This window comes from Bos mutus, chromosome X (assembly GCF_027580195.1).
Source record: "Bos mutus isolate GX-2022 chromosome X, NWIPB_WYAK_1.1, whole genome shotgun sequence".
NCBI classification, from domain to species: Eukaryota; Metazoa; Chordata; class Mammalia; order Artiodactyla; family Bovidae; genus Bos; species Bos mutus.
Window position 1 is genome coordinate 119,149,620 of NC_091646.1, and position 17,600 is coordinate 119,167,219.

Here is a 17,600-nt window from a genome sequence, read left to right on the forward strand (position 1 = left end):
TGGGTTGGTCTCAGGTGAGTTTCCTCATGTGTCTGTGGTAGCTGTTGGGTCAGCTGGGTGATTGCTGGCTGGTCTGAGAGGGCATCCATTGGGACAGCTTGTCTCTGCTCCATGAGGTCTCTCATCCCCCAGGATTGCTCAAATGGCGACTACTTCAAGACAGCAAGGCCTAGGCTCAGAGCTGGCACAATGACACTTCTGCCACATTCTGTTTGCCAAGTCCAGTCACAGGGGCAACTCATATTCCAAAGGTAGGGAAATAGACACACCTGTGGATTGGAGATGCTTCCAAACCACGTTGCAAATAGTGGGAATAGAGTTAAAAAGATGTGAGGCTGTTTCTACATGCGATCTATTAATACCAGTCCCAAACAGTGCCATCTCTACCCCGTAGAGTATGCTACTACCCTGAACCTATGTATATATTAATTTTATTGAATTCAATTAAATACGCATTTGTTGAATGGTCACTTTGTGTTGGGTCTTCCCAGATGGCTCAGTGGTAACGAATCCACCTGCCACTGCAGGAGGCGCAGATTTGATCTCTGATCTGGGAAGATCCCCTGTAGAAGGAAACGTCAACCAACTCCAGTATTCCTGCAGGGAAATCTCATGGACAGAGGAGCCTGGTGGGCTACAGTCCATGGGGTCACGAAGAGTTGGATATGACAGAGACTGAGCACACACACACACAATATGTTTAGGACTCTATTAGAAATTAAAAATAAGCCCCAAAGGCACACTCATAACAGTCTTTGCCCTTGCAGATGACATTTTTAAGCCCCGTATAAAATGGAAGCATTTTATTTCTCAGAGTAAACTGTAAACAAATCTGAAAATAGGTGTCAATCTTCTGGAGGTCTCAGAGGTGTATAATTTCAATCAGCTTTTCTATCCTTCACCCTAGGTCACATCCTGTCAGGTAAAGAACAAGAGATTTTAAATAAACCTTGTGATATGAGGAAAGCACACCATGTAAAAACCTGTAGAAAAACAACCTTGGAGATTCCTAAATGTACTATTTAGCCATGGAGCAGTGGTAGAATTGCAAAAGAAAAAAAAGAAGAAAAAGCATGCTTTGGTAGTGAATTATTATTTTTCCAGTATATGCAGTATTTGTTGACTATAAACAATAGCAGAAACAAAAAAAAAATGATTCTCATTGTGTTAGATATTTTGGAACAGAAGAGAAAACAGTAACTCAATTATTTCAAGTATTTTGAATTCAGTCAGCCTGTGAAATAGGGCAGCTCTTTCATGGTATAATTGAAACTGCTTTATCTCACCACTTGTTTTTAATGACAGCAGAAAAATATTGTGAGATCATAAATCTTTCTTGAGTATTATAGTCTGTGCCTCAAGCTTTCATAAAGGGCATAACCTTGTTCTTGTGGGGACAAGTAAACACAATTTAACAGAAAAATTAGAAGAGAAACTCACTATCACCTATTTATGAAAAATAAGAGTATGTGCCATTTAAAAGGCCGATATGAAAGTGAATATTTCACTGTGGAAGAAAGTCTGTGATGCTCTATAAGCAACACTGAATTTGGAGTTAGAAGACCTCAATTCTTAGCCTGATTCCATTGCTAACTTATTTTGTAGACTTGAGGTAAAGCACATCACCTTTCAAGGTACCGCTTGAATCCATCTGTAGAGTGGAGGTTCAAACTCCAGTCTTATTCCCTCACTGGAGAGCTGTGAAGCTTGCACGAGCAATTGTGGAAGGACTTTAAACTGCACCATGTACTGTGCACATATATGGCCTAACTACAGGTAGATTTTCAAGGCAAATTATTCTACCAAATATAAACTTAAAATGGAAATAAAGCTTCAGTTTGATCAAGAGGAAGTCAAGCTAAACTTAAGTAATGTGCACTTTGGAAATGATAAAAAGAGCTTATTTGTAATTTAGGTAGTAAAGTTTAAAAAGAACTATCATTGCCTTGAGGGGGAAAAATACACCATCTTTTACTGTGTTCTCCCCAGTGGATTGCTAAACCATTCCCTTCTTGGAACTCAGAATTGGGATGATTTGTAAGTAGGTTGTGAAGTTTTTTTTTCCCTCTTTCAGCAATCTGCCTTCCTGAAGAGGAAAGAAAAAAAAGAGCTCTCTTTCTTTATTCTGCATTTTCAATATCTCACACCAAACTTCTTGCAAGAAATTATCATATGGTCACCAGATCAAAAACCATAAATTCATTTGCCTTCCCCCTGAAAATGAGCTCTTTTTAAATTATCTATTTTTGAAAACAGTGCCAATGTTCTAGGACTCGAGGCTCAGAACCTTAGGCTCACCTTTGATTCCCCAAGCCTCGTAAAGTTCTATTATACCATCTTTCTTCCTTGGCTCATCATCTATAGGTCTTTTTTATCTTATTTTTTAAAAACACTGTCACATCTATTTCCCCATATCTCACAAACCTCCTTACCTCTAGCGGAGTCTGCAAATACCCTGCACAGAACAGTGCCTCAATCATTAGTCCATATCAGACATTTCTAATCCATCAGCTAATCCATTGCTAATCCTTCCTGATACTGAGTTATAACTTGAGAATCTTTCCCAACCTAGTTGAAAGGTAGACCCCCCCCCAATACCCAACAATTTACATTTACATGAAAAAAAAAATAATACCTATTTGTCATACTGGTCCTGTATGACAAACAACCTTAGGCTGACACTGAGGGTTCTCCATAATTAAGTTCTAACCTACATTTTTGAAACTGCCTTCACTGGTTCTTAACAATACTCCAATGAGACTCATCTATTTTTTTCTTATTAAGAAATTTGAATTTTTTTAAAATTTTATTTTATTTGGTTTTGCCATATATCAAAATGAATCTGCCACAGGTATACATGTGTTCCCCATCGTGAACCCTCCTCCCTCCTCCCTCCCCATACCATCCCTCTGGGTCATCCCAGTGCACCAGCCCCAAGCATCCAGTATCATGCATCGAACCTGGACTGGCGACTTGTTTCATATTTTTTATTTGAAATATATAAAGGAAGCTATGGAGGTTTTATTTTTGTTTTACCATTTTTTATTTTTATTTTAAAAAATTTTATTCTTTATTGAACTATAGTTGATTTACAATGTCATGTTATTTTCAGATGTACAGCAGAGTGATTCAGTTATACATGTACATATCTATTTAATGTTTACTTCCCTGATTCTGAACTTGACTCACACACTTTCTCTATAGTTCTTCGTCACCAAAACTTGACCAGCTCTATCCCACCCTAAAGAAACTCTTCTGGGCCTTTTTTCTTAATTTCATTCCTACAGTCTTCACTTACTATCAAAAGTGTTGTACACATATACTACTTTGATCTCTTAGCTTTTTATATGCATATCTTATTTGCCTAACTAGTATTTAAGTAGTTACCTTAGGCTAACTGAAGTAACAACTCCAAAACCTCTGAGACTAAACTTGATAAAGGTGGATTTCTTGTTCACATCAGAGCCCAGCAGAGGAAAAAAGAGATAGTAGATTCTTACCAAATGTTCTATGCATTTAGTGATTTGGAGTGTATACATGTTTTGACTATACTAGTAGTTAACTTTAAAGAATTGTTCTGGTTTGCAAGATTGACATTAAAATGCAAAAGGTGTATATGCTTATATAAATGCATTTAAAAAATTATGTAAGTTTAAGTAGTTGGAAAAAACTCTCCTCCGTCCCCAATCCTAATCCTCAGATACAACTATTCACAGTTTATATTTAGAATTTTTTCAGCATTTATACAATTGTATGTATAGTTTTTTGTGTGCTAACTTGCTTCAGTCATGTCTGACTCTTTGAGACCCTATGAACTTTAGCCTGCCAGGCTCCTCTGTTCATGGGATTCTCCAGGCAAGAATACTGAAGTGGGCTGCCATGCCCTCCTCCAGGGGATCTTCCCAACCCAGGAATCAAACCTGTGTCTCTTACGTCTCCTGCATTGGCAGGCAGGTTCTTTACCATCAGTGTCACCCGGGAAGCCCTATAGCATACATACTTTTCTTCAATTTGTTTTTCTCATTGTAACTGTTTAATCTATACATTGTTGGCATTATTACATATAGAGCAACCTCATTGTTTTAAAGAGCTACATAGTAGTTCATCATGTAGATATGTTTTTATTAACTTACTCTATATTTTATTGATGGAAATTTGGAACAAGGGGTTGACTTTTTAAATTAATGGTGTTAAAATAATATGTTACAAATTTGAAAAAAATTACGAAGTTACAAAGTTAAAATAAATTCCAGATAGATGAAAGATTTAAATATTAATTGCAAAAGTAAAAGTTCTAGAAAATGACTCAAGGGATTATTTCTATTAATTTATGGGAGACTTTACAGTAGTTACTTAAAATACCAAACTTTGAAGAAAATGAACAAATCAACAGATTTAATTTCATAAAAATTAAAATGTTCTGGAGTAGGGAATCACCATAAATTATATGAAAGGATACATAATCTGGGAGAGTAGGTTGAGGATTTTGAATGGTAGACAATTTATGGAACGTGTAGAGGAAACACATATAAGTCCTCTATGGCATTCTCTGCTTATAGTGTTTTTGAATGTTTGCAACAACTTATATTGGTGGCTCATATAGCCTGGGTTTGCCTATAACCTCGTGAACAATTCAAGACATCAGCTGGTTGCTTATATATCATGATTTATGGGGTTCCTGTTGTTGTTCAGTCTCTCAGTCATGTCCGACTCTTTGCAACCCCATGGACTACAGCACGCCAGGCTTTCCTGTCCTTCAGTATAGCCCAGAGTTTGCTCAAACTCATGTCCATTGAATCAGTGATGCCATTCAACCATCTCATCCTCTGTCACCCCCTTCTCCTCTTGCTTTCAATCTTCCCAGCATTAGGGTCTTTTCCAGTGAGTTGGCTCTTTGCATCAGGTGGCCAAAGTACTGGAGCTTCAGTTTCAGCATTAGTCCTTCCAGTGAATATTCAGGGCTGATTTCCTTTAGGATTGACCAGTTTGATCTCCTTGCTGACCAAGGGACTCTCAAGAGGTTTCTCCAGCACCACAGTTCTAAAGAATCAGTTTTTCCACGCTCAGCCTTCTTTATGGTCCAACTCTCACATCTGTACGTGACTACTGAGAAAACCATGCTTTGACTATATGGACCTTTGTTGGCAAAGTGATATCTCTGCTTTTTAATATGTTCTGTAGGTTTGTCTGAGCATTTCCTTCCAAGAAGCAAACATCTTTGAATTTCATGGCTGCAGTCACCATCTACAGTGATTTTGGAGCCCAAGAAAATAAAGTCTGTCCCTGTTTCCATTGTTTCCCCATCTATTTGCCATGAAGTGATGGGACTGGATGTCATGATCTTCGTTTTTTGAATGTTGAGTTTTAAGCCAGCTTTCCACTCTCCTCTTTCACCTTCATCAAGAGACTCTTTAGTTAGAGCCTGTCATCTGCATATGAAGTAATTGATATTTTCCCCAGTAATCTTGATTCCAGCTTGGGATTCATCCAGCCTGGCATTTTGCACAGTGTACTTTGCATATAACATAGCCCAAACTCCCTGCTCATTCTCAAGCCTAACAGTTTCAAATGCAGCTATAATATTGGAAGATGTGCTTTCATTAAGTTGTTCTCAGTTGTTAATACCCTATGGCTTGGTTACTGGGAGTAGCTAGTGAAGATCTAGATTCTGAGAGAAGGGAACATGACAAATTGAGAGAGTAGCGCTGACATATATACACTACTGTGTTTACAACAGATAGCCAATGGGAAGCTGGTGTGTAAAACAGGGAGCTCATCACAGTGCTCTGTGATGACCTTGAGGTGTGTGATGGGGTGGGGGTGGGAGAGAGGCTCAAGAGGAAGGGAATATATGTATACATATAGCTGATTCATGGTGTTGTACAGAAGAAACTAACAAAACATTGTAATGCAATTATATTGCAATTTTAAAAAATGAAAATAATAAAAGAAATATGAAAAAAGTAAGCTAAAATGTTGAAGCTAGCACGAGGAAAAGATCCCAGAACAAAACTCACTTGCTTCACATTTATTCCCAAAGTAAGTATTGCATTCCTTGATAGAACAGTTGCATTTTTAAAGAGAAACAGTTGAGATGAATAAAATAAGAATTAAAATTCTCTTGAATATAAAATTAAATGTCTTGTTTGAGCAAAACTTGAGAAGTGAAAAAGGCGGTTGTGGGAGGGTACTTTGTTTTATAAAATGTACAGTGGAATATCACTTCTGGGTATGAAAAGGTGCTGTTCATCTTATATGCCCGCATACTTATAAGCCTGGTACCAAATTAGTCCCTTTAGGCATATAGTACTATCTACAATAAAGAATATTTCCAGTGTTTGTTCCAAGGATTTATCCCAAGCATGACTAATGTCTTGGAATTATCTGTAACTAATTATGCTACTTAGCAGTTTGAATGTCCCATTGGTGTGAAATCATTGGAACTGTAATAGCATGGCACATATCAGAATGCTCTGATTTATTATCTGTCACTGATAAGTTTAGATTCACACCATCTGGGATGATTAGCGATTATTTACTGTCCCAAGAGGAAGCTGGTAAGAGTGTCCTTTGTGTGGAAATGGATTGTGTTGGAGATTCACAGAGCTGTCTCCCCGGTTACCCCTATGGATATGAGTATATTTGCCTCGCAGCTTGACAGAACTTTATTTATAAAGGTGTAAGCAAACATTCTTCTTCTGCCTTAGGGAGGAATCTTTTTTAGCCTCAGAGTGATTTACACGCTTGCCTTTCGGCTTGGACTTGACAGAGAGTGATTTATGACTCCTCCCTTGCTTCTTTCTCTGTGGTCTAATTTCAGGCAAGACTTGAAGCAGGTGGAGAGAACTTTAACTTTCCAGTATTAGGAGAGTGGTATATGGTATGGAATTCCATATGCTATGGAAGCCAGTGTTTTGATGGGTTTTGGTACCATTGGATTACTTTAAAAATAAAACACTTGGAGGGCTGGCTGTCTCAGAATTCCTCTGTATTGTAAAGGTATCAGGTTTCCAACATTTGTCTTCAAAAATGTTTTTTTTTTCTGTTTGTGTTTCAAGTGAAAATAAGGTTTGTTTCCACAAACCTTTTTTTGTCTTTTTTTTTTTTTGGCCTTTTTCAGAAGACTTTCCTAAACCTTTTTTGTCCAAAGAACATAATTTGATTTGATGCATGAGTCTGAAAATACTTTTTTGGTTTCTGCATTCATGCTAATGCATTATGTCAAGGTAGAGTTTTTAATAGAAAGGCAAATGTTCTGTGTTTACAGAGTATCTAAATCTTTTTGACATCCACTTCACTTCTTAAAGGGTTGGTATCGTTTTCTTTGCAAATCCCCCTAATCTTATTTTACAGTGATGATAATGTACTGGTTGATACCAAGTAGAAACTTTCGGAGGTATCATAGAAATAGGAAAAGTTGTTTCCTTTTTTTTTGTTTTGTTTTCATAAGCAGTGTCTCTGGATCTTTCTTGAATCCTATTTCATTTATTATTTCTTACAGTAGTATTGACCCAACTCTTAGAGGATAGGTAATTTTATATCTTTATCTTTAAAGCTCTTCCTTTTAAATATCTTGAGTGTTTAAAATCATAGGTCAGCAGATCCTCTTTTACACCCAACTCACAATCCCTCTGGTTTTAGATTAATTAGATTCTCTTACTGCAATAATTTTGTCAGTCATTTTGATGGTGGTGGTTGGAGAGCAGTAGCAATTAATGTTTTATATCTCTGGAGGATAAACCTTTAGCTATATGTTTAAAAGATAAGTTTTAAATAACTAAGATTTTCTTCCCTGATTGTTTCCCTTAACCCCTGAAATAATGTGGAATGAGGCCCTTGCCTGTAGGCATTTACTTTGGACTTTCAGATCTGGAAAGCAAATCCATTAAATCCCAAGTTGTGTCTTGCAGTATCCATCAGCCTCATTCACTAACTCACTGCTGTGGTGAAGTCAGTATGTCTATCTGAGCATGTCTCCCAAATAATGCAACTAGTGAGTGAAAACTGTAAGCAAATGGGAGAAATTGAACTGCTTAAGGCCACCATGGCCTTGTTCTTGGCCTAAGGATGACATTGATACCTAGCCACGTAAATTACTGTATTTGTTATTGACTCGCTGTGTTTTAAAGATATAGAGGACCTGTTTGGGTGTATCCTCATGAGTTCACACTTCTTGGTTGACCTTTCAGAGCACCCACATCTGTCTCTTAACATGATGGAAGATGATGTCCTTACCTGAACAGGCAACCAGACAAAAAGAACCTGCATCAACAGATGGAGAGAAATCCCAATTAGCCCAGGTAGCAGATTGGGTCACCAGAACCTTAACACAAATGCACATGAGCCATGTTAGTTGAAGAGTTTAAGTGTGGAAAAGACACTCTCAGATGGAATTGCCTGCAGAAAAGGCATTTAGAGACTCCAAATGTAGGCTTCTATCTAGAGGTAATGGGAATGAACTGTAATATTTTAGTAGCAAGTGAAAGTCTCTCAGTCATGTTAAACTCTTTGCAACCCCATGGACTATACAGTCCATGGAATTCTCCAGGCCAGAATACTGGCGTGGGTAGCCTATCCCTTCTCCAGGGAAACTTCCCAAACCAGGAGTCATAACAGGGTCTCCCTACATTGCAGGCGGATTCTTTATCAGCTGAGCTACCAGGGAAGCCCATTTTATTAGCAGGTATTTATACAAAACTAAAAAAATACTTTGAAAATTTATGAATTACAGATACATATTGAGATATTGCTTGTCTTTTCCCAAATGGTTAACATAGACTAGAGAATATCAGCTACTCAGAAATCCTGTCTTATATAATCAATTTAAATAGCTTAATAAAGTCCACTGGATGTGGGCCAAGAGAGAGTTCTGTGTATTTTTTTATACTATTAGTAATTTATTATATGTTTTGGCTTCAAACTGTTATTTAATACAGCCATTATAAATGTTATTTTACTATAAAAATAAAGCCATACATAAATAATACAGTAAAAAAAAAAAGTAGAGATTGCAAAATGCAGTTGTGTTAAGGTTATCCCATTCAAGATCTAACTGTTTCTTCAGTAAGGGATTAATGTATAGCTCTGTGGCAAAAACACCTTAAAATAATTCTGTTTTTTCCTCTTCTGACATTGGCAATATCACATAAATTAAAATATTATGTATCAAGTAGGAATACTATATTTAATTTTACATTCCTATTTGTAACAACTTTCAAGTTCATTTCTGTTTTATGAAGATCTTGAAGGCATTAGAGCCAAGTTGGGCAAGTAGTCTGTCAGGTCTGATTGGAGAGATACCTTTATAAGAATAATGCTAGAAAGCATTAATTATGATCCAGCCAATTCACATTATGGATTCTAAGAATGAAAGCACTTTATATATTCAATAATTAATTTTCTAAAATGGATTGTTTTTCTTAGGTGAGTGAGTGTATATTCAAAGTACTGCGAAATGAAGGTGACATTTTTGTAGAACATTTTGCTGATTTATAGATGATATTAGTGATAAAAAAATGTAATCCCAGGGGATGGAAAGTGTTAGGATACGAGACACAGGAATATTTCAATCTAGATTTTTGTCAGTTGCACAGCAATGCTTTGGACAGTCATGTGTCTTTTCTGTCTAGCTCTTATAACAAGTGACAAATGGTATAGATGGCTGTGATTTTTTAAAATCCTGCCTGTTCAGAAGATGGTGGTTGTGGGACCCAAACAACAGAACATTCTGTCTTTGGCTCCCTATCATTTGGGCCACACAAGCAGCAAGTCACAGAAAATCCAGCTCCACTGGGTATATACTATGAGGAAACATACTAGCTCATGCACAGAGAAATGCAAAGGTGAGATGGGCTTCAGGGACACTTCCTCCAGTGTCTTTGGTGCCACTTCCCTGTGATTTTCTTCACTCTGATTCCTTCTAAGTGTTGACTTCTTCCTGGACCTGAGATCTTTGTGCATGATAGATTGCAAAAGGAAAAGAAGAAAGTGTTCCTTTGAAAGCGGTCCCAGAAAAATGAAAAACAATTATCTTGAGACACCCATCTGCCCACAAAGGCCCTTCATTGGAAATCTCATTGGCTCTCAATGAGTCATGTATACATTTCTGGGCCAGTTACTTGCAAGGAAGATGACTTTAATTCAGTTAGGCCTATTTCAATACCTGAGTGTGAGGTGGAATTGGCTCCTCATGAGGCACACTGGAGTATCCAAGGGGACGGGACCAAACCGGGGGGCTGTTTGGAGGGTGGACTAAAGAGTAGATGCTGAGCAGGAAGGCAACACTGTCTATTATAACCTTTAACAATACCTTCTCTTTTGCTGCCCTCTTACTAAAACACCTATATGTACCCAGTCTTTCAAGTGTCCTACATTCTAGACCTAACTCACTGATCTCACAAATTTCAAGAGTACCTCTCTGTGGCCCATCTTCACAGGACCTCTCTGTTAGTTAAGAGTTGAAAAAGCCGTGGGAGTTAAGGACAAGATATAATAAAAATGATATCTCCAAGGAATATTTGCATTTTTATGTAGATTGTAGTTAGACATGATGTATGTTTAACCCAAGGTACGAGGCTTATGCTGGCCAGGTGATGGAAGGAATTATATGATAGAACATACTATTCGGGGGTCCTCAGATCTCCAGCAAACAGGCAGATGAGGACATACCATCAAAATTGGAGAACATTAATATTATAAGACAAATTGCCAGATGTGTGCCCTAAGAACTGTTGAAACATGGTAATCACTGGGGGGAAGGGGTAATGGGATGGAGTTGTTTAATAAAAAGCTTGATGGGTTTATACTTTAGAGGTTGAATGTATGTATGATACATACAGATAATAATAACTCCACTTATCTATATAAATCAATAGCACTACGTTATTCTAAATAAGCTAGGTGCCTTCTTTGTGATAAGGAAATGCTGCAAAAAAAAACAACCCTTATTTTGAATACTTTGAAGTCTTGAAAATTCCCAAGCTTCCTAGATAATTCTCAAAGTTATAAAAATGAATTTTATAACACATTTGTTATATTAGATGAGTTGCTTTTTCTTTGTAATGCTAACAGTAAATTGTAAAATTTATGAGGCTGCTTCTAGAATAACAACATTGGTAGAGGAAGTAACTTGATTTTAGAGGATAAAAGCCTCTAAAAACCACCAACTGAAAATATTAATGATCACTCCTGTCCTGAGATGACGTTTTATCTCATTTCATCTTCACTCCAGCACCGTAAATAAAAACTTCCATTTTTTAGATGTGTAAATGGAGGCTGGGAGTCACTTGATTTTGTTTATTCTTGGTCACACAGCTTGTATGTGGTAGGGCTAAACTTTATTTTCTTTTTGGCACTTTATCACAGCTGGCATCCCAAATTGATGACCATGCTCTACAGGGTCAGTTTCATAAGTAGAACAAATGATCGTGCAGTTGAATGGTTTGAAGGCTCCCAAAGTGGTTTTCCTGTCTTTAGCAGTTCTACAAATTCCACCATCAGTTCATTCTTTTAAAGGATGTTCTTTCTGAGTGTTCCCAGCGTCAAGGCCAACTTGGAGACATAGTCTGTATCTTTCTAACACATTTGTGTGAATGAGTTTTCTTCTCTCACAGAGGGAGGAGCCTCACTTGAGCATACAGGAATTCTGGGTGGGAAAAGAACAGAGAGGAGCATCAAATCTGTGTTTTAAAAATATGAATTTTTCTGGAAATTTGCTTTCTTCTCTAATTTACTTTAATGTGCTGTGTGGGAGGCAGATTAAACTTTGGATTTAACTTTGAATTCTGCCACTTTGAAGCTGAGGGGCAGTCCATCAGTTAACTTCTTTTTCTCTCCTGTGTGAGAGACAAATGTGAATGCTTACCCTAGGTCCTCAACTGTTCATGAGATGATCATATAGGATAAAATAAATGATTATATTGGAGCACTGTAAGCTATTCTATATGAAATTCCCAGGTGGCACAGTGGTAAAGAATCCGTCTGCCAGTGCAGGAGATGTGGGTTCAATGCCTGGGTTGGGAAGATCTCCTGGAGAAGGAAATGGCAACCCACTCCAGTATTCTTGCCTGGGAAATCCCATGGAGTCAGTCAGGCTACAGTCCATGGGGTCACAAAGAGTCAGACACGACTGAGTGATTGAGCATGTGTGCACACAAAGTATTAGATAAAATGTAGTTATAGAACCATTGTAAATGTAAAAAGTGATTTTAAAAAAATGTAAGTTTTGTGGGCACTAATCTAAGATGTTAAATACCATCAAGAATATTAAGTGTGGCATGTGTGTGTGCTAAGCCACTTCAGTGGTGTCTGACTCTTTGTGACCCTATGGACAGTAGCCCACCAGCCTCCTCTCTCCATGGGATTCTCCAGGCAAGAATACTGGAGTGGTTTGCCATGTCCTTTTCCAGGGAATCTTCCTGACCCAGGGATCGAACTTGCATCTCTTATGCCTCCTGCATTGGCAGGTGGGTTCTTTACCACTAGAGCCACCTGGGAGGCCACATTAAGTGTGCAGAGTGATACAATTATTTCTATTGATTTCCCACAACTATACACATTCTATTAAGTTTATGTAGACTATGAAAATTGTGATCTTGTGGTCACTTTTCCATTGTTTTTTTCTTTTTCCACCAAAACCTAGAATCCTCATTTTTACTGCTTTAATTTTGCATCTTTCAATTTAACAGTGAGCTTTAAAGTATTTCCTCAGTGTGTATGCCCAGCAGTGGGATTGCTGGATCATAAGGCCAGTACAGGTTCGATGCACGATACTGGATGCTTGGGGCTGGTGCACTGGGACGACCCAGAGGGAGGGTATGGGGAGGGAGGAGGGTTCAGGATGGGGAACACAGGTATACCTGTGGCGGATTCATTTCGATATTTGGCAAAACTAATACAATATTGTAAAGTTTAAAAATAAAATCTTAAAAAAATATAAAAAATAAAGTATTTCCTAGCCCCTTGGGATAACTAAAGCTCATAAAATCTGGTCTCTGATTATAAAGTGTCACCAACACCTCAACCATTTTGGTAGTGGAGGTAGAAATCCTCCACTGCATCCATCCACATTTGCTTCTCTGAGAGAGATTACATGTAAGCACCAAGATGACAGTTCACTTCATAATGTTATTAGTCTCTGAATTAGGCTAATTCATCGTTCTCCTTTAGTCTTCGCATTTTCCACAAATGCTGAGCTGACATTTATTTGGTCTTGGACTGTTGCAGGATCACTCTCCGGTTTTAATTAAAATAAAGTTTAGGAGGAAATAGAATGACAGCACTGCTCCCCTTGGTAATAATAAAGTACTGTCTGTGGCATATAAAGATATCATCCCTGAAGCCCTGTCAGTTTGGCACGCCTTTACTCATTTCTGTATAGATGAAGTAACAACACTACAAACATTTTGGAAAGTAGAGGATATTTTGCCATAATTTTGCCCTCCTTAATACTGTAACTTACATTGTCATATTTGTATATGTCTTTTCAGTGTTTACCTGAATTTATAAAAAAAACTTTAAAAATAATTGTGAATGATCCTAGTATATATTCAACTTTTTAAAATTTTATTTTATTTTTTAACTTTACAATATTGTATTGGTTTTGCCATATATCAAAATGAATCTGCCACAAGTATATATGTGTTTCCCATTCTGAACCCTCCTCCCTCCCCATACCATCCCTCTGGGTCATCCCAGTGCGCCAGCCCCAAGCATCCAGTATCATGAATTGAACCTGGACTGGTGACTTGTTTCATATATGATATTATACATGTTTCAATGCCATTCTCCCAAATCATCCCACCCTCTCCCTCTCCCACAGAGTCCAAAAGACTGTTCTATACATCAGTGTCTCTTTTGCTGTCTCATATACAGGGTTATTGTTACCACCTTTCTAAATTCCATATATATGTGTTAGTATACTGTATTGGTATTTTTCTTTCTGGCTTACTTCACTCTGTATAATAGGCTCCAGTTTCATCCACCTCATTAGAACTGATTCAAATGTATTCTTTTTAATGGCTGAGTAATACTCCATTGTGTATATGTACCACAGCTTTCTTATCCATTCATCTGCTGATGGACATCTAGGTTGCTTCCATGTCCTGGCTATTATAAACAGTGCTGCGATGAACATTGGGGTATATGTGTCTCTTTCAATTCTGGTTTCCTCAGTGTGTATGCCCAGCAGTGGGATTGCTGGGTCATAAGGCAGTTCTATTTCCATTTTTTTAAGGAATCTCCACACTGTTCTCCATAGTGGCAGTACTAGATTGCATTCCCACCAGCAGTGTAAGAGAGTTCCCTTTTCTCCACACCCTCTCCAGCATTTATTGCTTGTAGACTTTTGGATCGCAGCCATTCTGACTGGCGTGAAATGGTGCCTCATAGTGGTTTTGATTTGCATTTCTTTGATAATGAGTGATGTTGAGAATCAATTTTTGATGTTGCTGTTGCTTTGCATGATATGCATTTTATGTTGTTGAGTATATTTTTATTTTAATTGCTTTTTTAAAAAATGACCACTTAGTTTAAAATGACCAACTAGTAGATAGACTAGTTTTTGATGTGTTTTTCTCTATTATTAAAAAAAAACACTGCTTTGGAACTTCCTTGGTGGTACAGTGGTTAAGACTATGTGCTTCGAATATGGGCTTCCCTGGTAGCTCATCTGGTAAAGAATCCACCTGCAATGCAGGAGACCCTGACAGGGGGCTTAGTGCAGAACTAAGATCCTTCATGCCGTGTGGTGCAGCCAAAAACAAAATAAAAGAAAATTCCATTAAAAAAAATGCTTTGAAGAGTGGGTACTTTTGATCATTTTCCCAGCTCAGCCAGAATGATTTGGATTCAGATCATTCAGATAGGTAATTTCAAGATGGCTGACTCAATGAGGGTTATAACTTTGAAACAGAATGAAATTTGTCTTCATCTCAGGAGCTTGATTACGTGACACTGACAACAATAATGTCTCTTCTAACTAATTTATCAGCATTAGATTTTTAAAAAATAAAAATTATTGGTCATACTGAGAACCAGAGACTTAAGGAAATAAATTTTTGAGTTTCATGTAGAGACTTGGCGTTGGCATTAAACAAACCCCTTGTCTAGATACATCCTTTCCTCTTTTTTCTATATCTCACTTACTTAGGAAGGGCCACGTTTTGACCTTCAAAATTGTCATTCACCCCTCCTACAAATTACCTATGTTTACAGTTTTCCTGCAACTGCCATTTCTTAAGTTGCTAACATAACCAGACTGGGAGGAAGAGCTGTAATCTGTAAGTAAATTCTATAAGTTCAGCTCTGTAGTAGTTTTATTTCCATGCATCTTCAAAGAGACATAATGTCAAGATCATTGAAATATAAATGTTATTAAAATTCCCAGAAGCCTGTGTGATGACATTCAGACTTTGAGTCCTTAATGTGCATGAATAACATGGTTTTTTGTTACATTTCAGGTAGCTCATTTATCTGATTCAGGGCTTCTCAAGCAACCAAGAGACAAATAATTTTAATATGTGACAATTTTAAAACAGAATAAAGTCAGTTTTTCACTTTCCATTTGGATTTTTCCCATGTTTGGTATGCTGAAGTGGGGTTCTCTACAGTGTGGTACAGATTCCAATTTTTTAAAAATTTATCTATTTTTATCTATATATCTATATCTATATATATTTATTTTGCTGTGCTGAATCTTCATTGCTGTGTAGGCTTTTTCTGTAGTTGCAGTGAGTTGGTGCTACACTCTAGTTGTGATGCTCAGGCTTCTCGTTGCGGTGGTTTCTCTTATTGAGGATACAGGCTATAGAGTGCACAAGCTGCAGTAGTTGTGGCACATGGGCTCAATAGTTCTGGCTCCCGGGCTCTAGAGCACAGGCTCAGTAGTTGTGGTACATGGGCTTAGTTGCTCTGTGACATGTGGCGTCTTCCTTAATCAGGGATCAAACCTGTTTCCCCTGCATTGGCAGGCAGATTCTTTGCCGCCGACTCACCAGGGAAGCCCCAGATTCCAGTTGTTGATGTCAGGAAGCATAGTATGTCTATGGCCTGTATAGGTAGTTGAGAGGTGGAGAGATGGGGGTTCAAGGTGAGTTGAATTGCCCAACACTGATAAGGCTAGTGTTACTAGAAGGTGAAGAAAGTAGTGACCTGTATGAGAACATAGCTGACAGGACATTGAACGATTGAACTGGAAATTCTGGGCTATTGATGTTATAGGAAAATGTATATAGTCCATGTGTCTGTCCAATGAGGAAATAATTCAGAATACCTAGGAGAGAGAGACAGATGGGCACACACACAGGGAGAGAGATTGAGAGAGAGATTTTGGTCAGTGCTATCTGACCAACAGAGTGGGGAGAAAAAAAGGCCAGCCCTGGTAAGTGGTGGCAGGCATTTTATTACTTGTGTTTGTGTCAATAAACCTTCAGAGGAGTCAAAGTGGACTTTGAGCAATTAAAAAAGAAAATAATAGGATTAACTGACCTTGTAAAATACAATGTTAAAGCTTGGCAGAACAGCATAAGTCAAAAACTTGTGGAAAAAACAAAAAATATCACCAGAATTTGGACAAGGCAAGGAGAAGACAGATCCAGAATGTATGAGCAAACAATACAATAAAATAAGCTTCTGAACATATAAAATTTTTACCATCTCCCAATGGGAAAAAGTTAAGTATATAACATATGTCTTGTGTGTGTCCTTTTCTGGTAGGTTACATACAACATAAGATTGGTGGGTAATATCATTCTTGTGTATAACTCTATATACCAAAGATCTAACAGACTGTAGGACATACTGGAAGGGCTAAAAATGTTCTTTGAAATCGTAAATAAATCAGGAACTTAAGGGAAGACTAGAAGTTTTCCAGGCAGGACAAAGGGACAAAAGTTACTTGAGAAATACCAACATGAACAAGGTAAAGAGGCATAAGACAGCCTGGATTGTTACATGGACTGCGGTGAGGTGGATGTGCTTGGAGGAAAAAAGTGTGTGACATGAAATGGGTCCTAGAGAATCTGGGGGAACATGGAAGGAAATAAGCCAGCTGATAAAAGATTCTGAAACCAGGATTTAGGAGCTTCATTTTTATTTTGTGTCTTAGAGGGAAGGTAACATCTTAAACTTAAGTTTTGGAAAGATTACCATGGTAAGGCATGGAGGATGTATAGAGACACCTGTTACCTCTGTTATAATTTTCCTGAAGAGCAGCTGTGATTATTAAACTGGACCGTTATGTAGTAAAAAGAATTCTGAAAGACAACCTCTTCCTTCTTTGCCCATGCTGCCTTCATCATTTGTCCATTCACAGTAGCAGGAGTTACATGGGAGGCTCCTTTGAGCAGAGTGGAAATGAGAAAATCTATCTTTCCAGCCCAGATCATTATGCTGAGCTCTGGATCCTTTCATCCAACCGCTTACTGTATATCTTCACTAGGTTGTTTAACAGTCATCTCAAATATAAGATGTTCAGAGTTGAATTCAGCACTATCCTTTCCCTAATTGGCTCTTCTTTTAGATTGATTATGTTAGTAAATGCCACCACACCATCAAGTTGCCTGATCCCCGAATCTGGGCATCTTGTTGAATCCTTCCTAGTA